General features: G+C 45.1%; 1 long non-coding RNA gene across 1 annotated transcript; it reads right to left on the reverse strand.

The window, feature by feature from the left end:
- Positions 1-1,347: 1,347 nt before the first annotated feature.
- LOC144105236 (uncharacterized) lies at positions 1,348-26,709 on the reverse strand. The gene is made up of 3 exons (XR_013308730.1): positions 26,579-26,709; positions 3,849-3,957; positions 1,348-1,466 (listed from the first exon to the last, which is right to left on the reverse strand). It is a non-coding gene; the product is annotated as an uncharacterized LOC144105236 (long non-coding RNA).
- Between the last annotated feature and the right edge of the window lie 1,186 nt (positions 26,710-27,895).

The raw sequence follows: 27,895 nt of genomic DNA on the forward strand, positions 1-27,895 counted from the left end.
AGCATGTAATTCGATAAGCGATTAGACTTATCTATATGCTGCGCACGGTATGGCCTGGCACTTTGAATTCTAGTACCACGACCACCATTTCAAGCAGGTGAGAATAAATAAAGACACCTTCTGGCAGAAGCAGAGTAAGCGCTCTTTTTAACCTGAGATCGCGTATCCTAGCGCCACAAAAATGCACAACTGAGATGGAGAACTCTTTGAGACACGAGTGGTTTAACTGAACCCTTTCAATCACAGCTCGTTATGCCGATTGAAAACAAACATATTTTCCGCCTCAACAATATACCTCGGTCACTATAAAACCAATTATTTGGTTCTGTAAAGTAGAGTCCCAGTTGCTATTGGAAGTGCCTGAATTTGTGAAATTCTGAGGCATGCTGCAACTCTGTGAAGTTTCAGCATAGCAACGACCGATTTGTTTAATAAATACCCTGGGAATCATGGACTCACTTTATGTTCTGAAGATGCACGTCAAAAATCTAAAAAATATTAGATTATTGCCGGCGATAAAATATTCCTGCATCGAAATGGCGAAATATACGTGCCCCTGAGCTCGCTATTCAGAAAAATATTCGCTCCGTTTGTGAGTTCAAATTAACAAAAAAAATCTGTTTGCGATATCAAGGGTCCTGAATTCGCCTGAAACGAGTCTATCACTGCTACGTGTAGCACACACCACGTAAAAGCTCCGAGCTCACCGTGCCCACTCTTGCGTAAACATAACGCCTAAAATGATCAAGTCACGGTGGTGTTCTTTTACATAAAGTACACTTCATAACCCTTTGAAACGCTGTGCATACAACTGTGTACAATGTGAACTCGCAGCTTTTCTGAGACTGGGCCGCAACTGGCAGTGATTCCTTTGTTTTTTGTGAATTTCGTATTCTTAATATATCAAAAACTGGGTGTTTTTAAGCAATATAGCGAGCGCAGTAAATAATAATTCGCGATAGAGTGAACATGGGAGCTAGTTGCCCGCCATGTTTGTGTAGGCATAGTTTGCCAACATTAGTAACGTCATAATTTACTAACATTTTCAAATGTAATGCGCAGCTTTGAAATGAAAATTATTTCCACGATTCCGCGGGTGTTTACATGAGAAGTCACGGAATTTCGATGTTGCCATTTTCATGACTTACGACACTTTGGCGCCACAATTTTTCGCAATCCTGAGAAAAATAGACTCGTAGTATTTTGAGCAAGAAAACAAACAAATTGCCTTTCTTAACCTCTGAACACGGTATTTAGGCGGGAAAACGTTTGACTTCGATGGAAACAAAAAATGTCTGTTAAGCTGGTAAAGCACGCCCAGACAGCCCTACTCTTACGTACGTGTCCGGTAGTAGCATCGGCACACCTCCTTTTCGCACTGCCCGACCACCTTGAGGTCCACGCGATCTCTGAACTGCAGTTTACACATATACTCACAGGTCCTTTCGTGGCAAGGCTTGACATTTCTGAACGGTGGAAAAAGGACGGAAGATAAAAAGACATCAGCGCTTTATTTTTGAATTTCGCGTTTAACGGAACACCTTCAAAAATCATTACTTCTCAGAGAAAGCACAAAAGCGCAGTTTCCAAATTTTACGCTTTCGTCCTGGAGCAATCATTGTCATAACCAACAATTCTGGACAAAAGCATTTTTTATCGGGAAACGGCTTATGGAGGTCATGTTTTTTACATAATGTAACATTTCACTATACCAATCAAAATATGGGGATATCCCCCGACGGCAGTCTTTCATTTTTTTCTATTAAAATTATTGCTATCGGAAAAGGCATTCCCCATTTGTTTTCTACGGTAGTGTTAACAGTCCGATGCGATCAATGGAAACACTTTGAAAGAAAGATTTTGCTACATAAAAGAATAATGGACCATTACGTTTATATTTCTATAACATTGTCTTATAATTTTTGAATTCTCAAAATTTTTGTCCGAGAATCTTGGGCATGCGACAGGGGAAAGGTTTGCCACTCGTCTGCGAAATCTACGCTGGTAGGCTTCTATGGTGCGCATAGGGGTAGCATACAAATGGTCATGGTCGCTAATGGTCGATGCTTACGAGCATTAAAACCTTCACGTTATAGTTTTGAATTAGCCTTAAATGCGAATGCCACTGTGTTTTAGTATCGTGTAGTAGTGCCCCTCAAGTGCCCACGAATTCGCTGGTGTGATCACCGTTCTTGTCTTTTCTTCAGACCAAGCTAGACTCACTTTCTGTAAAGATGCATTAAAAGCACTAAGCCTCGTTAAAAATTGTACAATCGAATTGTATGCGTTCGTTTCAGAGGAGGGTAATAAGGATATTTAAGAATAGCCCTTATGAGATATCGCGACTGCTTCTGCTGCGTTTAAATACCAGTGGTCCGGACTTCTGAAAACGGATGATTCATGTAAAGTAGTGAGCTGGTCAACTAATCTCTAATTATTTTTTATATATTACAGTTATGTGCTTGATTGCAAATGAAGACTTGTAACCGGTCTTTAAGTATGTTACTCAAAGGCGGGTTACAAATAATACATTTTTAAGAATTTCGAGACGTGATTTTCCTCCGTTCTGTGGCTCAACAAATTTCGTCCTCCATGCACACTTTTTTTGAAAAGCGCGCCTTTAAGCGATGCCCATCACTGCACGTAACTCCATGAATCACGTGTCACGTTACGCAGAGCATCTGGGACAGAGAAGGCCACGTGACACGTGTTCCACGCAGTTAAGCGTAGTGATGGGCGTCGTTTCGAGGCGCGCGCTTTTTGAAAAGTGCGAGCGGAGGCTGAAGCACTTCAGCTACAGCGCCGAGTGAAGTCACGTTGTTTTCAAAATTTAAAAGTGTCAACGCCCATTACTAGCGACCGGCTACTAATCTCTATTTGCATGAACGCACATAACTGTGATAGCAAAAGTTGGCTGTGAGAATTTAGTTGGACAACCTGCAAATTACTATGATTCACCAGTTGTGAATGTCCGCCATTATTAGCACTGCGACGCCGAATAAGCCATAAAGACATCTCAAAAAGCGTATTTAAAAAAAAGTGTGTTACACCTCCATTGAAACAACCTGTATATTTGTATCCATTCGTTGTTGAAATACCAGCGAATATTCTGAATGTGACAAGAGCTCCACATTGCCACAAAATTGAAAATAACACTCCCAAGTTGACACGAAGCGGTAAAGGGCATAGGTATATTCTTTCTTACATTGCAATGTCATTGTATTGAATATTGGCTTTTGGGGAAAGGAAATGGCGCAGTACCTGTCTCACATATCGGCGGACACCTGAACCGAGCCGTGAATGACGGGATAAAGGAGGGAGTGAAAGAAGAAAGGAAGAAAGGGGTACCGTAGTGGAGGCCTCCGGAAAAATTTCGACCAACTGGGGACCTTTAACGTGCACTGACATCGCGCAGCACACGGGCACCTTAGCGTTTCGCCTCCATCGAAACGCAGCCGCCGCAGTGTCGTATGATGAACATTTCTTGCCTATAAACATGCATCTGGTGCTGTCCCTTTTACTGTGAAGGGAAACCCGCAGCAGTTTTAAGGATATTTTTCAATTTATTATGTTTGGCAACTGCTTTTGGACACAATGTTTAAAAGTTAAACGCACATTCATCATGTAACAAAATACGTGTGGAAACTGAATGTTGACAACACCATCGATTTCAGTTGCTACAAGCACACGTGTATTTGTCCCCAATGCCTGTCCTACTTTGCGCGTTATTGTCTACTTTTCAGCATTCAGCCCCATCAGACCCAAACTACAACTTTTCAAGTGGATCCGCAACGGCACTGCGAAAAATAAAACAAAATGTTAAAAACATAATAAAACGTTTTGCTTACTTGTGATTTCTCACGGCGAATGCTACGGACGTCAACTGCAACAGCGTTAATATCGATGTGGTGGAGAGCAGCATTCCTTGTATATTTTGTTGGTTTGTTTAGCCGGTTTCTTAGGCAAGGGCATGCAAAAAAAAAACGGTTGGAAATATTCAGTAATGTGAGATGAAACGGCTTTTTGTTTTTAGTGTATGCAAGGTGCACGGAGATTTTTGCGCTGTATCGCCAACGTGTGGTGACATTTAGAGATAGCTATTACGCTTGGCATCTTCCCGAGCAGACAAAAATACAAAACCTACCAAAAATATAAAACTGGAACCAATACTTTTATTCACACATAGAGAACACTTCAGTTGTTATTTCTAGGCCTCGCTAATGGCATCCTTCACCGACAGTGAGGACAAATATGAGTTGTCCTCTTTCGGTATGGTCATCATCATCATGAGCCCGACTACGCCCAGTGCACGGCAAATGTCTCTCCCATATCTCTCCAATTAACCCTTGCCTTTACCAACTGCGGCCACCGTATCCCCGCGAACTTCTTAATCTCATCCGCCCACCTAACCTTCTTCCGCCCCCTGCTACGCTTGCCTTCACTTAGAATCTACTTCGTTACCATGTCAAGGACCAGCGGTTATCTTGCCTTCGCATTGCATGCCCTGCCCACGCCTATTTCTTCTTCAGGATTTCGACTAGGATGTCATTAACCCACATTTGTTTCCTCACCTACTCGGCCCACTTCCGGTCTCTTAACTTTACACCTATCATTTTTCTTTCCATAGCTCACTACGTTCTCCTTACCAGAAATGGAACAATTTCCTTAGCCTTCATATTTCTGCCCCATAGTTGAGTACCGGTTTCTCTTGAGGAATATTGGTAAACTGCTATTCGTGATCTGATAGAACGTGACAACTGACCCCCACCCCATCCTTTTTCTTCTAGTTTCTTCACTCTCGTGATCCGGATCAGCGATCACATCTGTGCTAAGTAGACCCTTACCACTTCCAGGACCTCACTGCCAACAGAAAATTGCTCTTTTTTGTTTAACATTCCTTTGCTGTTTAACATTACTTTAGTTTTCGGCTTATTAATCATCAGCCTGCCTACGCCCATTGAAGAGCAAAGGCCTCTCTAATCTGAATGTCTGGTAGCATTCAACCCCTTTAAATTTTACAACAGTATCATTAACTTCGGCTCCTTAGAAATTACTTGCATAAGTCACGTATTTCACCCTCATAAGTCACCTTGCATCAAATTTCTTTTTCACAGCAAACATGGCTTTCGAAGAAATCATTCCTGTGAAACACAGTTAAACGCATTCACTAATGGCCTCTTTCAAGCTTTGGATCATTCCTCCGTCGTTTCTTGCACATGCACTGATTTTACTGAAGCCCTCGGCACCGTGTATAATCCGCTTATACTCTTAATACTTAGTAAGCGAAACATATGTAAGGATGCATTAAAATGGATGAAGTGTTTTTTGCAAAGGTGACGGTCGCACTCAGTATCTGGCCACTAATAAGCCTAACTCTAATCTTATCAGTAACATTAGGTGTTGCTTCAGCATCTACGCTATGACCTGTACTCTTTTAAATCTGCAATAATGATCTTCTTCAACTGATAATGTCATATATAAGGCAGTGAGCTCAATATTGTGCTATATATAGAGAATTCTCTCCAACTAATCTGAAATTTCTTCAGTGTGGCATTCTAACATTTCTTCATGGTGCGACACCTGGCTTATGAGGTTTAATTAATGCAGACGTAAAGCCATGAAAGTAGCAGGAATTGCCAACAAAGCTGATTCTCAACCATATACGGTCACTGATTAAATATGTATGCATATGCTCGGACCCATATAAAGCTGAACTAATCAACAAGGTAAAAATATACAAAACCGGACAGCCCGATTGTTTAACGATATTTATAACCGGACACTCATCGTCACTACAACTAAGCACCAGCTTCAATGGCAAGAATTACAGGTTCGCGGGAAAAATATCTCACTAAAATTAACTCGTGCCATATACCATGCAGAAATCGAAAAAATTGCATCAGACCTCTGTCATATGTATCGCTAGATAGGACTTTTTTTTTATTTCAAGGTGTTCTCTTTTAGAAGTGATGTCTTCTGTTTTTCATTTCTTTGCTCAGACTGTTCGAGACGGGCACGAACTGCCACACAATGCTGTTCAAGTTCGGTCTGTTTTTTTTTAGCCAGCTTTCAGTGCGTGAAATTTGTGTTTCACGTTTTCTGAATACCTCCTGACCCCCTACCCCGGGTTGCAACGCGTGCTCACCCTCAGCCTTTGTTTCTGTATTTGGGTATATGGGGGTACACATCAGCAGTGATCTCTCATTGAAAACTCTTAACTAACCCTAAATTAACAATGCTAATCGCATGCTTGGCTTTCTTCGCCGTAATTTTTCGCTTTCTCCAGTTGCTTTAAAGCAACTACTTTACAAAACGGTCACTCTGCCGAAGATGAAATATTTGTCTTCATTAAGGATCTCTAGTATAAAGTGATATATTAATGCTCTTGAACATCTTCAAAATCGTTCAGCTAAATTTATTTTGGCTAACTACTCTCCTTCACCTAGTGTCACCCTCATGAAAAGAACTGTAGACCTTCCAGATCTTACATGCGGCGTCATCTTTCCAGACTTGGCACCTTCCGCAAAACATATTGTGCAAACGATTTACTGAAATAAAGTCTCGGCACTACTCCAAATTACGCATCATCCCGCATTAATTACTGATTGAAAGTAAGCATTTCAAGTTTACCAAGGCAGTTTACCAATATCCACCAAAAGAAAAGTATACAGCAGTTGTATCTTGCTGGTACCCACCTATGGGGTAGAAAACGTGGAGGTTAACGAAAATGTTTCGGCTTATGATAAGAACAACATAGCGAGCTAGAGAAGAAATATTATGGGTGTAACGTTAAGAGACCGGAAGCGGGCAGAGTGTATGAGGGAACAAACACGGTTTAATGACATCTTAGTCGAAATCAAGAGAAAAAAAATGGGCTTGGGCAGGGCAAGTACTGCGAAGGCAAGGTAACCGCTTTTCCTTAAGGGTAACGGAGTGGATTCTAAGACAGGGCAAGCGTAGCAGGAGGCGGGAGAAAATTAGGTGAGTGGAAGAGATTAAGAAGTTTGCAGCCATAGGGTGGCCGCAGCTGGCACAGGACAGGGTTAATTCGAGAGACGTGGAAGAGGCCTTTGCCCTGCAGTGGGTGTCGTCAGACTGACGATGATGGTGATTTCAAGTTGGAGAAGTAATCAGTATTATCGTTAGTACGTCCCCAAGTCCCGCTCAGACTGGAACCACCTGCCTACCTGCATCTTCTGCACCACTGAAACCCGAAACATCCACATCTGCGCTTCTCTGTCGCCTAGGATAAAACTCTCTTCATATTCTATTAATTGTAAATACTTTCCACATCTTTATGAAATGTCTGAACGTCTCTAATACAAAATAAATACGTAAATAAAGGCACTTATAAAGAGGCAGAAAATCTTTTTTTACAGAGAATAATAACAGCATAGATTTTTTAGATTTTAAAAGTGATCCACAACTATTTATATCAAAGTATACGAAGCATGACCCGCAATACGAATTTAGGAAAACTGTTTTCATAAAATCTAAATCTAGGACTAACTATGGAAATCAATTATTCAGTTGGCTTATTCCTAACCTGCTGAACCTCCATCCTTAATTGCTGGGCATCATGGAAAACTGTTCTTCTCTGCTTGCTTTCCGAAAGCAGGCAAGAGATTTTTTTTTTGACTTGCGTATAATCCCGACAATGTTTGCAGGAACTGCAGTACCAGTATATTACTGCTGTGTTCTAGGCGATCCCCTCCATTCCGGTTATCTTTGTTTTTGTCTAAGAAACACATTTATGGTTATTCTTTTTTTTAAGTGCTTTGCCTTGTAACTAGGGTGTTTTGTTAAATCATATGGTATTCCTGTAGAATTTTGTTGTATTTGTTTGTTTTGTTTTTTGCTGAACGTGATATCTTACGATATTCTTGCACAATTTTGTTGTGATGCCTTTCATGTCCACACTATGCTGTATGAGTTCAGGGTGTTTTGGGCCAAGTCAGGTGACCTCTCGTGTCACCTTTAGCCCTCTCCACCCAGACAAATTGTATTTTGTCTGAATTTCAATAAATTTCTAAATTTCTAGTGTAAACGTCACTGCCCTTTTAAAGCGAAACAAAATGCTGATTGAGGTCTTCAGCATTTTTATAAAAGCTGGCATCCGCTGCAGATCGGCCTGAAGAGATCGCGATTCATTGCAAACATTGCAGGACGTTTTCTTTTTCTTTTTTTGCTAACATTCAAAAGGAAGCTTTACAGAAGCTGCACACTTATGCCAAGCCTTCAAAAATAAGAGGTTAATTATTGCGTCAGTTTTCAAACGAAGCTGTGAAAATTGTGTTGAAATTCATCACAAGTTGAAAAGTGTAAGACGCTACTCACACCCGCGCACTTATAGTAACACGCCACCACTGTATTTAGTATTCAGTTTTCTAAAACGCGGTCGCGAAAATTGCGAGACAGGAATAGCACACAGAGCTTATTGAATTCGTAGCCGGCTGGTAAGATAGAAACTCACTTGCATATGCACGCCGGTCTACTTCTATACTTTATAGGAGAGTCTAAATTCCCAGACCAGAACGGTCGATCACTTTTGCTAGTGTGTAACGCTAAAAAATTGGGAAAACAAAGCAACATACACGAGTATTTCATTCACAGAGGTTAGTTGTAGCAGCTAATGGTGTGCACTTTTTTATTCTTTAGTACAGAAACAGTCGCTTACTGGTCTGAGATGTTCTTTTGATTCAATACGTTTGTGTTGGTTCACTATGGAGGAGCCAACACGAGAATGATGAGCGACTGCTTGTCGGCAGAATGGAATAAGCATAACGCAGATTTAGTTTTTCTACGACAATGAAATGAAAGTTCTACATATTTGCAATGATTTTCTTTATAAATTCTCTACTGCACAACCGGTGCCAATTTATAATTGCAAACAAAAATTAATGAGACGGCCAAACATGCGAAGGGAGCCTAACAGCAAAGCGTGACAACAGGACTTTTAGCACTGCCATTATACGTCAGAGTGCAGAATTATGTACGCCATACGAAGACGCAAGAAGCAGTCAAGCCAAGGAGACTCCAGGTGAGGTCTCATATGACTCGCCAAGCAAGACAGGTTTGCTATCACTTGAAAAAACTATCAACACCAGAAAAGCTCAAACCTACGGTATTGGTTGTGTGTTAAAGCCACCGCGGGGCCGCAGTGGTTTTGCCGCTCGGCTGCTTACCCGAAAGACGTGGGCTCGAACCCGGCCACGGTGGTCGAATATCGATGGAGGCGAACTTCTAGAGGCTTGTGTACGGTGCGATGCCAGTGCACGTTAAAATCAGAGATGTCTAAATTTCCGGAGCCCTTCACTACGGCGACCCTCATAGTCTGAGTCGCTTTGGGACGCTAAACCCCCGCAAACCAGTTGTGCATTAAGCATATTGCACTTCGCGTCACAGCTATACCCGTACCCATGGTGTCAAGTTTCATAATTGTTTTGCCGTATTTATGTAGATTCGACCACCAAGCCTGCACCACAAGCTCCAGGAACCGGTCGCATCACCGATCCGCGCCTGGTTCAGTAACGCTCCCACCAAACAATTCGACAGCAACGCCACCCCCCTAACATCCGCATCCTCATTCCTGCCCATTTGGAATACTTGGACCGCATGAAGAACAATATCCTGCCGACCGTGCCACAGCAACTCACACAATACCATCAACAAGTGCAGCAGCAAATGGCCACCTTCCGGCAACAGATCCAGCAACAGATGGTTACTATGTACCCCTCCCTTACAACTTGCATAGCCCGCCAAACGCACAAACAAATCCTATCTGCCAACCCCCCTAGTGGGCACCACCAACGCCGCATGTGTCATCCGTCGGACGTCAATGATTCGGATAATAGGGACAGCTTCCCGGCACTAGACAGCCATCATGGCGCCCAATAACGAATCGATGTCGCCGCTCCACCACCTTGAAATCTGTCAGTGGAACTGCCGTTCTTTTCATCCTAAAGCAGCATCTCTTCAACAATATATACATTCTGCCCCAGTCCCCCGAAGGGTAATTTGCCTTCAAGAAGTGGGCAAAGGGACCATCCGCACACGAGGCTATTACCCGCTTCAGACTCACCTCGTATCCGGGGTAGCCATCCTGGTTCCGAAAACCACAGCTGCTACCACCTATGCTCTCAACTCGTCCGACATTGGTCATCGATTCATCCAAATTATTCCCTGAAAAGCCCGCAAGCAAAGTACGTTCATCATCAATGTGTACAGTCTCTCCTCAACAAAAACACGCTCCGTTTGCCCCCCTGCTCTCGGAATGCCACCGCATAGCCCAATGTCATCGTCTTGTGGTACTTGGCGACTCTGATGCTCCCCACATCGCCTGGGCTTACCGAGTCGATACAGCCAAGTGGACCACTCTCCTGGATGTCGTGGACGCCGCACACCTTATCTTAATAAATGATCTCTCGTCCCCACAAGGCTAGGTAACAGTGTTTCCCAGGACACCTCCCCGGATCTCACTTTCACTGAGAATGTCCCCGCCCTACCAGGACAAACCTAGGAGAAGCACTAGGAAGTGACCATTACATACTCTCAATCAGCATTCCATTCCCACAGCACCGGATGCCGTTCGGTATCCCTAAGATCAGCAATTGGGAAGCCTACAGATCCGCGGCTCCACATTCCATCTCTATTAATGATATCGCGGCATGGACCCAGGCCCTCTGTGACACCAATCAATCGCACACGCAAACCCTCCAACAGACCGTTGATAATCCCGTAGTCGACCCCATATCCTCCACCTCTGGGAGGCCCGTCGTGGCTATCTGAAGAGATGGCACCGACAACGACATAATCTCACCCTGAAAAAGCGCATAGCGCAGCTTACTTTACAAGCTAAGGACTACGCAACGCAACTCTCCGCCCAAAACTGGCATGAATTTTGCGACTCCCTCCTTGACATCCTGTGGTTTTCCGAAACATGGGCCATACAACGCAGCCTTCTTCATCCTGAAGCAACAAATGTGTCTACCAATAGAACGTTGCAAGCAGTAGCCCATCAATTCACCGGCACTGACCAACCGCGTCTGGACACCCTCCGCTCCAAATATTTCGGCGCTCGACAGCCACTTACCTTCTACCACTTACACCGGCCACAACAACCCGGAACTCGACGCACCAATCACTTATAAAGAGCTGCGTAGCTGCTCACGGTTGTGCACGCCCCAGCGCCCTGGGTACTGACAAAATCACTAGCGCAATGCTACGCTACCTCTCCGGTGATCCCCTTCAAATACTTACCCAACACGTCAATGATGAACTGTGGGCCCAAGGCAAAAATCCCCTCAATGGAAACACGTAGAACTGATACTCATCCCTAAACCCAACAAGCCAGCCTCCCTCTCTGCTCTCAAGCCCATATCGCTCACCTCCTGCTTGGGCAAGCTGTACGAGGGAATAATCCAAACACGCATGCAAAACTATATTGAAGATCATAATCTCTTCCTCTCTTATATGCTCGGCTTTCGACCAGGTATTTTTACGTAAGACGTCTTCTCAAACACGAAGTCTTCACGGAGATACCTCCCATCGGAGAGCACCTTCTTCTAACACTTGACGTTATGCTCGCCTTTGAAATTTTCCACTCTGCAATCTTAGAAAGTCTAAATCAGATACATTCTGGACCTCGGCTGTTCCAATATATCTCCACTTTTCTCACTGCGCGCACAGCCACGATAGGTATCGAATCTACTAGGTCGTCTCTCTTCCAAACACCTCACAAGGCACTCCACAAGGTGCTCTCCTATCACCACTACTATTCAAGAAAGCCATGGCCCCTCTCGCCCACAAGCTCTCTACACTCTACGACATTGGATATACTATCTGTGCGGATGACATCACCATCTGGTCAACCCGAGGGTCCCTCGCCGCCAGAGAGCAAGCCCTACAAGCTGCCATCACTGTGGCCGAGCATTTTGTTCAGACCAGCGGTATGCAATGTGCACCGGACAAATTGGAAATCATCGGCATTCATGTCCCCGATGTCATTCCCCCGGCCCAATCATGCTCGAAATTCACAACCGTCCTATAGAAGAAAAATCACTCATCCGAGTGCTTGGCCTCTGGGTCCAGGCATGATGGCAAGCCAACCCACACCGCTGCCACTCTACGCACGTCTTTGCTCAATATCGCACGTATGGTACGACGTGTCGCTGGACATCGCAAGGCCACGTGTAAGGAGAACACCATCCGCCTCGCCAGGGCCCTAGCCATGAGTCGAATCCAGTATGGTATCCCATACCACAATATTGATCACACCGCCGAAAGTAAGATAGATATCCTTGTCCGCGCACTCTTTAACACGGCCCTAGGCCTTCCCATGTGTACATCCACCACAGACTGCTTGCACTCGGGATTCACAACACGTTTGCGGAAATCCAGGAGGCTGTTCTGAACTCCCAACGGACTCGTCTCCTCACCACCTTGACAGGTAGGGCCATCCTTTCAAGGATAGGTGACCCGCAAGCCACCACGACCATGGCACGGACCGGAGTTCTTCCCAATGCTGTCCGCTCCTTTACATGGAGCCTACACCTCGCCACATGAACCCCTCGCCATAGGCCTGTGCACAGCCCAATCGATATGCTTGCGCTGCTGTCCATCACACCAACACACCTTACCTTGAAGCGTCCTTCACGGCACCGGATGCGGCGGCCGCAGAAGCCGTTGCATAAGCCATCACCATCAAAATCAGCGACACTCAACGCCATGGCATCCACATCTTTACAGACTCCCAAGCTGCCTGTAAAGCCTACACGAGTGAACGTGTCTCGTGCACGGCTCTCCGCGTACTGGGCGGCCATCTCCAGTATGATCATGTCATCACCTGGGTCCCACCACATGCATGTCTCGAGGGCAATGTTAGGCCAGAAGCCCTAGCTCGAGATTACACCAACCGAGTGGGGCACACTGACTCTACTCTCTACCCTCTCCCAACTCATTTTTCAACCCGCCTAGAGACCCTCCGCATAAATAGGCGTCTTTGCCCCCCGCCACATAAGAAACTTTCCCCGGAGGACTGCCACCCTTGACACCGCCCTGGACACTGAGAAAATCCGGCGTCGGCGTTGCGAGCGAAAGATGTGATGGCGTAGGGTGACCCCGGTAGCCACTAGCCGGAGGAGCAACCTAGGCGGGAAACATAGATGACATGACCTTGTGGCCTACCACAAGGGCAGGTCAGACGACCTGCCCCACCGGATTGTGAGCAAACTGACCACCGTGGCAGATGGCAGTTAATGATTGGACACAAGGGGTTGCTCGTTAAGAGTAGCTTGTGTCGAAGAAACCCACCGTTGGCAGCGGTGCGTCCAGTGGCAGTTCATGTCAGCGCAAGGCAGTGGCGCATCCCTTAACCACTGCACCATTTCGGAAGGAATGGCGTGAGAAATTCCAGGGATCGATAAGTAGGAAGTCATTAAGGACTGCTTCTACAGTCGCCTCCAGGTGGTGCCCTGCTCCTTTTCCGAGTTTTTGTCTGGAAGGGCGAAGATCCTTCCTTCTACTTTAAAATAATTATAATGTCGTGATATGATGATAGGCCGTCCTTTGAGAAACTCTCAGTAAATACTGCGTCCCCTGCTCGGCTGACGAATACTCGAGCTTTGATGTGCGCCGCGTCGTTACCAGGGTTCCCGAGTTAGCCGGGACCGATATCAACTCAATAGTTTTAAGTTTTTTGTTTGACTCGATACGTTCATTGGTGCCTAATAAATTCTGCCCCCCTCATATCAAAATTCTAGCAATTTCTAGCACCGGAATCTCTAATACAAGTTCTTACTCTCGAGCAATGGGAGGCCGTGTTGGTCAGCTCAGACCTGGGTGTTGAAATCCGGACCATTGAATGGGATACTCAGGTCGCTTTCAGCCATCGGCGGATAGCCACTTATCCTGGATCGCCTGCCTTTTGCCTTATGACGAAATGAATTTTTTTTGCAATCCAACCCAGGGATCGGTGAATGTGGAGTTGAGAATGGACAATTCTGGATATATGGGCATTAACTCATTAACCGTATCGCGTCATACACTTAAGGCGACGCTTAAGAGGCCGCTCCAGTTTTTGTTTTGAAAAGTACAGGCTATTAGCGCAAAGCTTCTTTAGTACTACTCAGGTGAATAGGAGCGAGCAGCATAGGGGGCAACGCATACAGTCCACGATTAATCGGCAAGCATGGGAAAGAAACGGTGTTTTTTTTTTACAGCGACAGCTTTTAGGCACCCGTCCCTGGTTCTCGCGTCGTAGTCGTCGTCGTCGGCGCAACGGTGGGTGCTAGCGCACCCAGCGGTTGCGCCGATTTACCTAGATCCCATAAGCATACCAGTGCAGTGCTGCCACTACGCCAGCGCGCCATGAATATATTCCGTCCTGTGAGTTTTTTCAGCGTCGTTTCTTGTGTATCAACGATACGTTTAGGGTATTTTGAAGTTGAAGTGAGAACTAAAATAAGATTACGATAGTTGGTAATGCGAAATTTGAGCGCAGCTTTTCCCATATTTCAGTTTTCCGATATGCTCAGGTACAGAATTTGAAAGACCCACGTTTCTTTATACGCACAGTTGAAGCCCACTCTTTATTTTGCTCTGATATCACCCTCCATGGTTGCCAAACGGTGTTTCACGCCGACAAGGCCAAAGACTACGACGCGTAGTCCAGGAACGGGCTTCTAAGGACTGCGCTCTAAAATACTCTTTCTCTGAGCATTTGGTTTGAGACCCTATGAACATTATCTTCAGCAGCAATCAATATGCACAGTAAATGGTGCGTACCTGGAAAATTCTTAAAAATAACATCGGCATCACATTCCTTGGCTACATTAAATACTTAAAAATCAATTCCAGCGTTACATCTGTCGGTTATCTTTTTCACTCGTTAACGTAACATGCATGGTAATCTGTTTCTTCACTTCCGAAAATACAACCAACAGCAGGCACATTCGAGCTTGTATTGAAGAACCGGATGCACGTAGCAGAAGCCGCAGTGTTCTATGTCAAAAATAGTGGGAGGAAATGCAAGGTACTGTCATCGCCACCATTTTCATCGTCAACCTGACTACTCGCACTGCAGGACAATGGCTTCTCCCATATCTCCAACTTTTTAATCTCGTCTCTCCTCCTAACTTTCTCTCGCCCCTTGCTACACTTTCCTTATCTTGGAATCCAGCCCGTTACCCCGAACTACCATAGGTTATCTTGCCTCCTCCACATTACAAGCCTTAAGAGACATCCTAGATTGCCGTTATCTCGTATAGAGGACGCCGGCTTAGAACAGTCAGTGCTTTGTTGTTCAGAATAACAAGAAACTGGTACAAGGCGTAGAGTTCTGCTGTTGCAGGCTTATAAAAGGTCACTATATATAAACAACTGTCACTCCCCGCGTGATTCTAACAAATTTAAACTTTTTCATGTTAAGACCATGACTGGAGCTAGTCTAATTCCGCTCAGGAGCGTGTCGCTTGCTCCTAATTGCACTGGCGAAATTGAAGAGAACCTTATCTCCTCGTCTGTGATGCTTGCTGATAACTTTATGTCTCTCGTAGAAGTCTCTCTTATTGAACAATTAAGGGCGCGTGGTGCAAATCTATTGTCTGTTCCGTCTCGATACTGAATTCTTTGAAGCATCGGTACAACAGCACTAAGCACTTGGCTAATAGCATCACCACTTCGTCTTGAACTCCTTCCTGCCGCTTTCGTTTGCATCGAAGAAGGGACTTATAATTAGTATAAATACGCGAACGTCTAGTTTCTAGTTGCTACCTCACAGCAGGCTTACTTCGTTTCCGACATTAAGAGATATTCCTGCCCTCGTTTTAGAGCAGTTTTTAATATACAACGCACTGTTTCATGCTTGTGTTTACAATACCGCTGTGCGATGAGCGGTTATCAATTCAATTACTTTTCGTTACTGCAAAACAGTTAACAATATTGCGGGTTTTTTTATCCAGTAGGTGCTAATGGTCGTAATCGGGGCACAAGAAAGACGCTTTTTGGGAAGGGGAAAGAAGTTGACGTCAGTAAAAAACAGGAGGAAACACATAAGCTACCTTCATAACTTTTCAACATTATTTTTATTCTTACAATTATCATTATCATTTAACCACTCGGCTATAAACCTCAGTGTCGATCTCCTGCGTGCGTTATGGATTTCCCGTTTCATTTCGCTGTTCCTCTTTGTTTACTTCTTTTTTCCTCGGCATTAATTTTATTTTCGTCCCGGAAATATTTATCTGAAGAACCCTCTGTGCCCCACAATTCTTGGCCAATCTCCCTATGTGGGCATGTGCCATTGTATGAGGGTAACAACAACAACAACACTTAAGAGCCTTAAATGTATGACAAGATAGCGTTAATGGCTCAATGCCCATATACGTGGAAGTGGTCATTATCTACTTTGCATTTATGATTATGGGAAGTCCTCATTCCTCTCCTGACACAGTTTTACAGCGGTTCAGCGATGTGCTACTGCCCCGGTGGGTTGCAGTTTCACACACAGCCACCCGTGGGGCAAGTGAGACCTAGGTTGCTCTCTCCGAGCAACCTCTCGCAATCAATCATTAATTTATCCGCCACCTTCGACGGTGGTCATTTTGCTCACAACTCGGTACGCAAGTTGTGATGACACCACAAACTTGTGTGACCCACGTAATTAAGGCTATCGTGTTAAAAAATTGCGTTCATAAAGAGTTTCCCGCTGAAAAGTGCTTTTGTTGGGTATGGGCATTAATAAGATTTTCAGATTGCTCTGGATTGTGTAATGCGCGGTTATGTGGCAAGGAACGATATTCAAGGGAGCTCGTGGTGATCGAAACATGACCCATTGCAGCCTTAGCTTTTTTTATGGCCAAAATAAATTCTAGTCTCTAATCTATTCCGCCAAAGAAGACGATGACATGACGATTATATGTAAGCTTTATTTCTCTGTATGTTTTAGTCCTCGTCACTGACTGGGACAAAGCTCAAGTGTTATCACCGTAAGCCCACCTGTGGCGGAATATTTGGTGATCTCCACAATAGTGGCTTTACTTGAAATAATTGATGTAGGCGTAACAATTAAGATTTGTCTAAGCCGCTGCGCTATCTGCAGATTTTTCAAATCAGGAGATTATACTTGTATTTGTAATCTCAGTTTTGTTTTGCGAAATACATCTAGGTTTCCGAATGTTCCGACTTCTAGAGTGTGCAGTGTTTCCTCTGCAATTTTATGACATTGTGCACTTTAAGATGTATATATTTCTAGCATCATAAAGATTCTTCCTATGGCTATGACTGGGTATTTGAAACACAAGGGGGGGGGGGGGGGGGGGTTCACATTCTCCAGGAAACCTGAATTCTTGCGGCACTTCATTCATTCATTCATTCATTCATTCATTCATTCATTCATTCATTCATTTACCAGATGAAACAATGTCACCATTTAAGCACTGAAATCTGCTGTTCCCTTGCATAAATCGGTGCAACTGGCTCCAAGAAACCAAGAAGCTGAAATGCCGTTTGAATTACTCCGCACGCAATGAGTGAACGTTTATTTTATTGTTACTTACCAAGTAATCAAGCACACAGGATTATTGAAAATTCTGTGGCATTGAAAGTGAGTTGAAAATGAATACAGCGGTCTTAACTGGGTTTGCAAAAACACTGCTCACACGCCCAACTGCAATGGAATTATTAACTGGCAATCACCAAGTCTTCCAATGTAAAGTTCCGAAAATCTCAAAAAGCTCAATAGTATCCGTTTTATCAAAGATGTCATCGGCTGTTCGCCTTGGGGCAGTACTGTTTTTGCTCGATTTCTTTCATATATACATATTTGAGTTTACTGGCACCTATCAGCGGTAGAGTGCATGTGGGCAGTGTTACCCAACACGTGTTGCACACTTCTTCATTAGAAATATGTATAGAGTGTTTAAACACAACCGTGTTTGAGCACGTGCTGTAGCTGAGCACGTACAGTATTCCTTCTCGGTGGCATAGTGGTGTTACAAAATACAGATGAATAGACAATGCCACACGGTTTCTTGAATTTTACATTACACCTTGGGTGCGACTCACGCAATACACATATGTTTTCACTTCTAAAGTGAACACCTGAGCGTATGACGAGCTGTATGACAGCTCCGCAGAGCGCCCCACGTTAATTACGTACGCATCATTTCGCAAGTGACTGAAGCTTGGGGCAATGGTTACCTCTCGCATTGCCTGTGTCTTCTCGTTGGTTCGCGGGTATCCAACATGTGGGGCACACGTGTTTACCCTATAACTGGACGACAGTGCACTTCACTGCATCAAAGCAAATGCGAGTTACGTTCAATAAATAATAGCTTCCTCGGTCCTAAGTATTTTGCAGATAATTTATTCAAACGAGAGATGGCAGCTCAGAATGTCGTCTTTGCAAGGAGCACGTAAATTTTCAACATGGTTTATGCCAGCGGTGATGCCCTTTCAAGAATGATACGTTATCTTGACCATGCTGACATGGATTGAAAGAGGCGCTTCGACAGTACTTCATGTCATGCACCTAAAACTCTGGACACCATTCCACCGCCCTTTTAAGGGCTATCCGAGGTGAACACAGGACAGAAGGGTGAGTGCTTCGTATCCCGCGAAGGCGTCATCAATGCAAAGCACCGTCACTGGTGTCAATAGTCGGCCTCATTCTTCGATAAGGCGGCATGCAGACACTGGTTCACTGATAAAAAAAAATTATTCATCTCTAGTGGAGAATATATCAAACATTGAGATGCTCCTATAGACTTGCCACATAGCGCTAAACAGACACGGACGCAGGGAGACAAACAGGACGTGTTGTCCCTGCGTACCTGTTTGTTTAGCGCTATGTAGCAAGTCAACAGTCACCAACTCGCCCAAGCTTCCACTCCTATAGACGCCGAGGCTAGCACAAAAAATTCATCACTAGTGGAGAATATATCAAACATTGATATGCTCCTATAAACTTGCCACATCGCGCTAAACAGACACGGACGCAGGGAGACAAACAGGACGTGGTGTCCCTGCGTCTCTGTCTGTTTAGCGCTATGTAGCAAGTGAACAATCACCAACTCGCCCAAGCTTTCACTCCTATAGACGACGAGGCTAGCACCAAAAATTCATCACCTCTTGTGGAGAATATATCAAACATTGAGATGATATTATAGACTTGCCACATCGCGCTAAACAGACACGGACGCAGGCAGACAAACAGGACGTGGTGTCCCTGCGTCCCTGTCTGTTTAGTGCTATGTAGCAAATGAACAGTCACCAACTCGCCCAAGCTTCCACTCCTACAGACAACTAGGCTAGCACCAAAAATTCATCACCTCTAGTGTAGAATATATCAAACAGTGAGATGATATTATAGACTTGCTACATCGCGCTAAACAGACACGGACGCAGGGAGACAAACAGGACGTGGTGCCCCTGCGTCTCTGTCTGTTTAGCGCTATGTAGCAAGTGAACAGTCACCAACTCGCCCAAGCTTCCACTCCTATAGACGACCAGGCTAGCACCAAAAATTCATCTCCTCTAGCGGAGAATATATCAAACATTGAGATTCTATTATAGACTTGCCACATAGCGCTGAAAAGACATGGACGCAGGGAGACAAACAGGACGTGGTGTCCCTGAGTCCCTGTCTGTTAAGCGCTCTGTAGCAAGTCAACAGTCACCAACTCGCCCAAGCTTCCACTCCTATAGACGACCAGGCTAGCACCAAAAATTCATCACCACTAGTGGAGAATATATCAAACATTGATATGCTCCTATAAACTTGCCACATCGCGCTAAACAGACACGGACGCAGGGAGACAAACAGGACGTGGTGTCCCTGCGTCTCTGTCTGTTTAGCGCTATGTAGCAAGTGAACAGTCACCAACTCGCCCAAGCTTCCACTCCTATAGACGACAAGGCTAGCACCAAAAATTCATCGCCTCTAGCGGAGAATATATCAAACAGTGAGATGGTATTATAGATTTTCCACATAGCGCTAAACAGACACGGACGCAGGGAGACAAACAGGACGTGGTGTCCCTGAGTCCCTGTCTGTTAAGCGCTATGTAGCAAGTGAACAGTCACCAACTCGCCCAAGCTTCCACTCCTATAGACGACCAGGCTAGCACCAAAAATTCATCACCACTAGTGGAGAATATATCAAACATTGATATGCTCCTATAAACTTGCCACATCGCGCTAAACAGACACGGACGCAGGGAGACAAACAGGACGTGGTGTCCCTGCGTCTCTGTCTGTTTAGCGCTATGTAGCAAGTGAACAGTCACCAACTCGCCCAAGCTTCCACTCCTATAGACGACAAGGCTAGCACCAAAAATTCATCGCCTCTAGCGGAGAATATATCAAACAGTGAGATGGTATTATAGATTTTCCACATAGCGCTAAACAGACACGGACGCAGGGAGACAAACAGGACGTGGTGTCCCTGAGTCCCTGTCTGTTAAGCGCTATGTAGCAAGTGAACAGTCACCAACTCGCCCAAGCTTCCACTCCTATAGACGACCAGGCTAGCACCAAAAATTCATCACCACTAGTGGAGAATATATCAAACATTGACATGCTCCTATAAACTTGCCACATCGCGCTAAACAGACACGGACGCAGGGAGACAAACAGGACGTGGTGTCCCTGCGTCTCTGTCTGTTTAGCGCTATGTAGCAAATGAACAGTCACCAACTCGCCCAAGCTTCCACTCCTACAGACAACTAGGCTAGCACCAAAAATTCATCACCTCTAGCGTAGAATATATCAAACAGTGAGATGATATTATAGACTTGCTACATCGCGCTAAACAGACACGGACGCAGGGAGACAAACAGGACGTGGTGTCCCTGAGTCCCTGTCTGTTTAGCGCTATGTAGCAAGTGAACAGTCACCAACTCGCCCAAGCTTCCACTCCTACAGACAACTAGGCTAGCACCAAAAATTCATCACCTCTAGCGTAGAATATATCAAACAGTGAGATGATATTATAGACTTGCTACATCGCGCTAAACAGACACGGACGCAGGGAGACAAACAGGACGTGGTGTCCCTGAGTCCCTGTCTGTTTAGCGCTATGTAGCAAGTGAACAGTCACCAACTCGCCCAAGCTTCCACTCCTATAGACGACCAGGCTAGCACCAAAAATTCATCACCACTAGTGGAGAATATATCAAACATTGATATGCTCCTATAAACTTGCCACATCGCGCTAAACAGACACGGACGCAGGGAGACAAACAGGACGTGGTGTCCCTGCGTCTCTGTCTGTTTAGCGCTATGTAGCAAGTGAACAGTCACCAACTCGCCCAAGCTTCCACTCCTATAGACGACAAGGCTAGCACCAAAAATTCATCGCCTCTAGCGGAGAATATATCAAACAGTGAGATGGTATTATAGATTTTCCACATAGCGCTAAACAGACACGGACGCAGGGAGACAAACAGGACGTGGTGTCCCTGAGTCCCTGTCTGTTAAGCGCTATGTAGCAAGTGAACAGTCACCAACTCGCCCAAGCTTCCACTCCTATAGACGACCAGGCTAGCACCAAAAATTCATCACCAGTAGTGGAGAATATATCAAACATTGATATGCTCCTATAAACTTGCCACATCGCGCTAAACAGACACGGACGCAGGGAGACAAACAGGACGTGGTGTCCCTGCGTCTCTGTCTGTTTAGCGCTATGTAGCAAGTGAACAGTCACCAACTCGCCCAAGCTTCCACTCCTATAGACGACAAGGCTAGCACCAAAAATTCATCGCCTCTAGCGGAGAATATATCAAACAGTGAGATGGTATTATAGATTTTCCACATAGCGCTAAACAGACACGGACGCAGGGAGACAAACAGGACGTGGTGTCCCTGAGTCCCTGTCTGTTAAGCGCTATGTAGCAAGTGAACAGTCACCAACTCGCCCAAGCTTCCACTCCTATAGACGACCAGGCTAGCACCAAAAATTCATCACCACTAGTGGAGAATATATCAAACATTGATATGCTCCTATAAACTTGCCACATCGCGCTAAACAGACACGGACGCAGGGAGACAAACAGGACGTGGTGTCCCTGCGTCTCTGTCTGTTTAGCGCTATGTAGAAAATGAACAGTCACCAACTCGCCCAAGCTTCCACTCCTACAGACAACTAGGCTAGCCCCAAAAATTCATCACCTCTAGCGTAGAATATATCAAACAGTGAGAGGATATTATAGACTTGCTACATCGCGCTAAACAGACACGGACGCAGGGAGACAAACAGGACGTGGTGTCCCTGAGTCCCTGTCTGTTTAGCGCTATGTAGCAAGTGAACGGTCACCAACTCGCCCAAGCTTCCACTCCTACAGACAACTAGGCTAGCACCAAAAATTCATCACCTCTAGCGTAGAATATATCAAACAGTGAGATGATATTATAGACTTGCTACATCGCGCTAAACAGACACGGACGCAGGGAGACAAACAGGACGTGGTGTCCCTGAGTCCCTGTCTGTTAAGCGCTATGTAGCAAGTGAACAGTCACCAACTCGCCCAAGCTTCCACTCCTATAGACGACCAGGCTAGCACCAAAAATTCATCACCACTAGTGGAGAATATATCAAACATTGATATGCTCCTATAAACTTGCCACATCGCGCTAAACAGACACGGACGCAGGGAGACAAACAGGACGTGGTGTCCCTGCGTCTCTGTCTGTTTAGCGCTATGTAGCAAATGAACAGTCACCAACTCGCCCAAGCTTCCACTCCTACAGACAACTAGGCTAGCACCAAAAATTCATCACCTCTAGCGTAGAATATATCAAACAGTGAGATGATATTATAGACTTGCTACATCGCGCTAAACAGACACGGACGCAGGGAGACAAACAGGACGTGGTGTCCCTGAGTCCCTGTCTGTTTAGCGCTATGTAGCAAGTGAACAGTCACCAACTCGCCCAAGCTTCCACTCCTACAGACAACTAGGCTAGCACCAAAAATTCATCACCTCTAGCGTAGAATATATCAAACAGTGAGATGATATTATAGACTTGCCACATAGCGCTGAAAAGACATGGACGCAGGGAGACAAACCGGACGTGGTGTCCCTGAGTCCCTGTCTGTTAAGCGCTATGTAGCAAGTCAACAGTCACCAACTCGCCCAAGCTTCCACTCCTATAGACGACCAGGCTAGCACCAAAAATTCATCACCACTAGTGGAGAATATATCAAACATTGATATGCTCCTATAAACTTGCCACATCGCGCTAAACAGACACGGACGCAGGGAGACAAACAGGACGTGGTGTCCCTGCGTCTCTGTCTGTTTAGCGCTATGTAGCAAATGAACAGTCACCAACTCGCCCAAGCTTCCACTCCTACAGACAACTAGGCTAGCACCAAAAATTCATCACCTCTAGCGTAGAATATATCAAACAGTGAGATGATATTATAGACTTGCTACATCGCGCTAAACAGACACGGACGCAGGGAGACAAACAGGACGTGGTGTCCCTGCGTCCCTGTCTGTTTAGTGCTATGTAGCAAATGAACAGTCACCAACTCGCCCAAGCTTCCACTCCTACAGACAACTAGGCTAGCACCAAAAATTCATCACCTCTAGCGTAGAATATATCAAACAGTGAGATGATATTATAGACTTGCCACATAGCGCTGAAAAGACATGGACGCAGGGAGACAAACAGGACGTGGTGTCCCTGAGTCCCTGTCTGTTAAGCGCTATGTAGCAAGTCAACAGTCTCCAACTCGCCCAAGCTTCCACTCCTATAGACGACCAGGCTAGCACCAAAAATTCATCACCACTAGCGGAGAATATATCAGACATTGAGATTCTATTATAGACTTGCCACATAGCGCTGAAAAGACACGGACGCAGGAAGACAAACAGGACGTGGTGTCCCTGAGTCCCTGTCTGTTTAGCGCTATGTAGCAAGTGAACAGTCACCAACTCGCCCAAGCTTCCACTCCTATAGACGACGAGGCTAGCACCAAAAATTCATCACCTCTAGCGGAGAATATATCAAACAGTGAGATGATATTATAGATTTGCCACATCGCGCTAAACAGACACGGACGCAGGGAGACAAACAGGACGTGGTGTCCCTGCGTCCCTGTCTGTATAGCGCTATGTAGCAAGTGAACAGTCACCAACTCGCCCAAGCTTCCACTCCTATGGACGACGAGGCTAGCACCAAAAATTCACCACCTCTAGCGGAGAATATATCAAACAGTGAGATGATATTATAGATTTGCCACATCGCGCTAAACAGACACGGACGCAGGGAGACAAACAGGACGTGGTGCCCCTGCGTCCCTGTCTGTATAGCGCTATGTAGCAAGTGAACAGTCACCAACTCGCCCAAGCTTCCACTCCTATGGACGACGAGGCTAGCACCAAAAATTCACCACCTCTAGCGGAGAATATATCAAACAGTGAGATGATATTATAGATTTGCCACATCGCGCTAAACAGACACGGACGCAGGGAGACAAACAGGACGTGGTGCCCCTGCGTCCCTGTCTGTATAGCGCTATGTAGCAAGTGAACAGTCACCAACTCGCCCAAGCTTCCACTCCTATGGACGACGAGGCTAGCACCAAAAATTCACCACCTCTAGCGGAGAATATATCAAACAGTGAGATGATATTATAGATTTGCCACATCGCGCTAAACAGACACGGACGCAGGAAGACAAACAGGACGTGGTGCCCCTGCGTCCCTGTCTGTATAGCGCTATGTAGCAAGTGAACAGTCACCAACTCGCCCAAGCTTCCACTCCTATGGACGACGAGGCTAGCACCAAAAATTCACCACCTCTAGCGGAGAATATATCAAACAGTGAGATGATATTATAGATTTGCCACATCGCGCTAAACAGACACGGACGCAGGGAGACAAACAGGACGTGGTGTCCCTGCGTCCGTGTCTGTTTAGCGCTATAGACGACGAGGCTAGCACCAAAAATTCATCACCTCTAGTGGAAAATATATCAAACATTGATATGCTCCTATAAACTTGCCACATCGCGCTAAACAGACACGGACGCAGGGAGACAAACAGGACGTGGTGTCCCTGCGTCCCTGTCTGTTTAGCGCTATGTAGCCAGTGAACAGTCACCAACTCGCCCAAGCTTTCACTCCTATAGACGACGAGGCTAGCACCAAAAATTCATCACCTCTTGTGGAGAATATATCAAACATTGATATGCTCCTATAGACTTGCCACATCGCGCTAAACAGACACGGACGCAGGGAGACAAACATGACATGGTCTCCCTGCGTTCGTGTCTGTTAAGCGCTATGTGGCAAGTGAACCGTCACCAACTCGCCCAAGCTTCCACTCCTATAGACGACGAGGCTAGCACCAAAAATACATCACCTCGTATAGAGACCACATAAAATATTAAGCTTCTCCTATAGCCAACGATACTAGTAACAAAAATGCATCACTTATAGTGGAGTGTATACTGGGTGTTTCACTTAAGACTTTACACAATTTTTTAGAAGGCTTTTTAAGTTAGAAGAGCGCTTTTTTCGGCATAGCATTGTCAGTGGCGTGGTACCTAAGAGTACAGCTAAAATATGCTAACTAGCGCGCTGGTTAGCTAATATTCAAAAGTCAATGTTTTAGCTATTACTGTTAGGCTCCTTAATTAATGAGAAACGTGTAGCCTACGGTAAGTAATATAAATATCACTTTTTGGAATTTTGAAAACGCGTTTACCGTCGGCGCTGCGGCTCAGCAAAGTTTGGCTACACCGCGCTGGTAATGCGCTTTCGAGAAGCTTGTAGGCAAAGCAACCTCTCCAGTGCACGTAACTCGTCGAATCTGAAAACGTTCGCTGGGCCACAGCGCCGAGGGTAACCGTGCTTTAGAAATTCTAAAAATTGATATCCATATTACTTACCGTGGGCTACACGCCTCTCAATAATTAGATAGTTTAATAGTTAAAAACTTAACTATTCAATATCAGTCAACCTACCTGCTAGTTAGCACGTTTTAGCTGTAATGTGATGTACTACACCGCTGATAATGCTATCCCGAAAAAGACGCTCTTCTAACTCGAAAAGCTTATGTCAAAAAATTGTGTAAAGTCTTAGGGAAAACGCTCGGTACGAAACACTGAGGTGCTTCTAGTGACGACGAGATTGGCACCAAAAATACATCACCTCGTGTGGAGACCGCATCATACATTATAGACGACGATACTATAGACGACGATACTAGAAACAAAAATGCATCACGTATAGCGGAGTCTGTATGAAACACTGAGGTGCGCCTATTGAAGACGATACTAGAAACACAACTGTATCTCTGTAATACAACATACAAAAAAAAACAGCGGTGATCTCATTAACGGCGATACTAATAACAGAAATGAGTCACATCTAGTACAGGCATCAAACACTGAGGTGCTCCTACGATACTCGATGTTTCTCACTTAAAGGTTTAAAAAAAAGATACGGCGCAAGGGGCAAACCTTATCGCAAACTCCTTGTATGAATATCCTTAATGCTTTCGAACATCTGCTACCGTTCTCTGCAATAAAGGAATTATTTCTTGCGAAGAAGAGACAAACTTACCAATGATCTATGTACTTTCGTTTACTCCGAAGCCCCGACTGTTGCTTTAAAATTGTATATATACTTTCAGGCGTCTCGGCATGCTGAAAACTTGCTTTTCTTTTTCCAGATCTGCTGCTATGAGACCACCTCTTCTTGGAAGCGGGAGCCATGCGAGTAGCAGTCCATTATGCCGGTATCGCTTTGCAAAGCGCCGCTCCAGAAAGGTTTCAGAATATGACAAGGTGCCGCACGCTCAACTCGCTTCAAGAATACGAGCCGAACTGTCCACAAGAATGCCTTCCTGATTGTTATTTACAACCAAAGACGGTGAAGGTACACGCTGCTGTTGTTGAAGCGTACAAACGTACTGAAAGCATTCCTCCGGCATAGATACTTCATTTTTCTTTTTGAAACAATTCTTGGCTGTGTTATTCCTCCAGCACAGGGACATCTCTCGACTTTCTCTCTCTGTCACGCACCTGAAGCTACGTCAAAGCTGACAACGAGTAAATCATCGCTAGCGGTTTCTTTTTTAATAATATTTACTGCAAAAAGCTGCTCATATCAATGCCTAAATTTTTTTTATTGTTAATCAACACGAGTAGAGTTATATTCCGGCAACAATCATGGTCTAAACATTTCGGAAGGAAAAACGGAGATGTGTTTTCCATTTCTTCTTCATCGGTGGAACGTATTTCAAACGACATACGCGGGACCTTAAACCTAATTCAGTCACGGGTTTGATATGGTCTCATTGCTTCCGAGACCACATATCACTTCGCATCAGTCATCCGAAAGCTGTTCATACACCTCGAGCATCCTCTTCTGCGCATCTGAAATCATTCTTCGCCCAGACCGCTTGGGACCGGAACAGCCTGCCCGCTGAAGCTTTCATCCGTCCTGGCCTTCAAATAATTTGTCATTGACCTAATTAAATGATGTGTCAGCCAACCCCTCATGTAATGCCCCTAGTGGGCCTTGGAGGTAATAATAACTAAATAAAAGTTCGGCCCGAGCGCGCATATCTCTTCTTGGCTCTAGGGTGTTTCAACACAATTTGATTTTTTTTTTCAGTTAAGAAACAGATAGTCATGCCTCATAACCCAAATCCTCCCCTTGTTCTTGAGCACAGATGAAATTATTGTCATTATTCATGCGTTCGTCACCATCATCAGCCTGATTATGCCCACTGCACGGCAAAGGCCTCTCCAATGTCTCTCCAATTAACACTGTTCTTTCCCAGCAGCGCCCACCCTATGCCTCCAAACTTTCTAATCTCATCCGCCCACCTAACCTTCTGCCGCCCTCTGCTGCGCTTGCCTCCTCTTGGAATCC

This window comes from Amblyomma americanum, chromosome 9, assembly GCF_052857255.1.
Source record: "Amblyomma americanum isolate KBUSLIRL-KWMA chromosome 9, ASM5285725v1, whole genome shotgun sequence".
Classification (NCBI taxonomy): domain Eukaryota; kingdom Metazoa; phylum Arthropoda; class Arachnida; order Ixodida; family Ixodidae; genus Amblyomma; species Amblyomma americanum.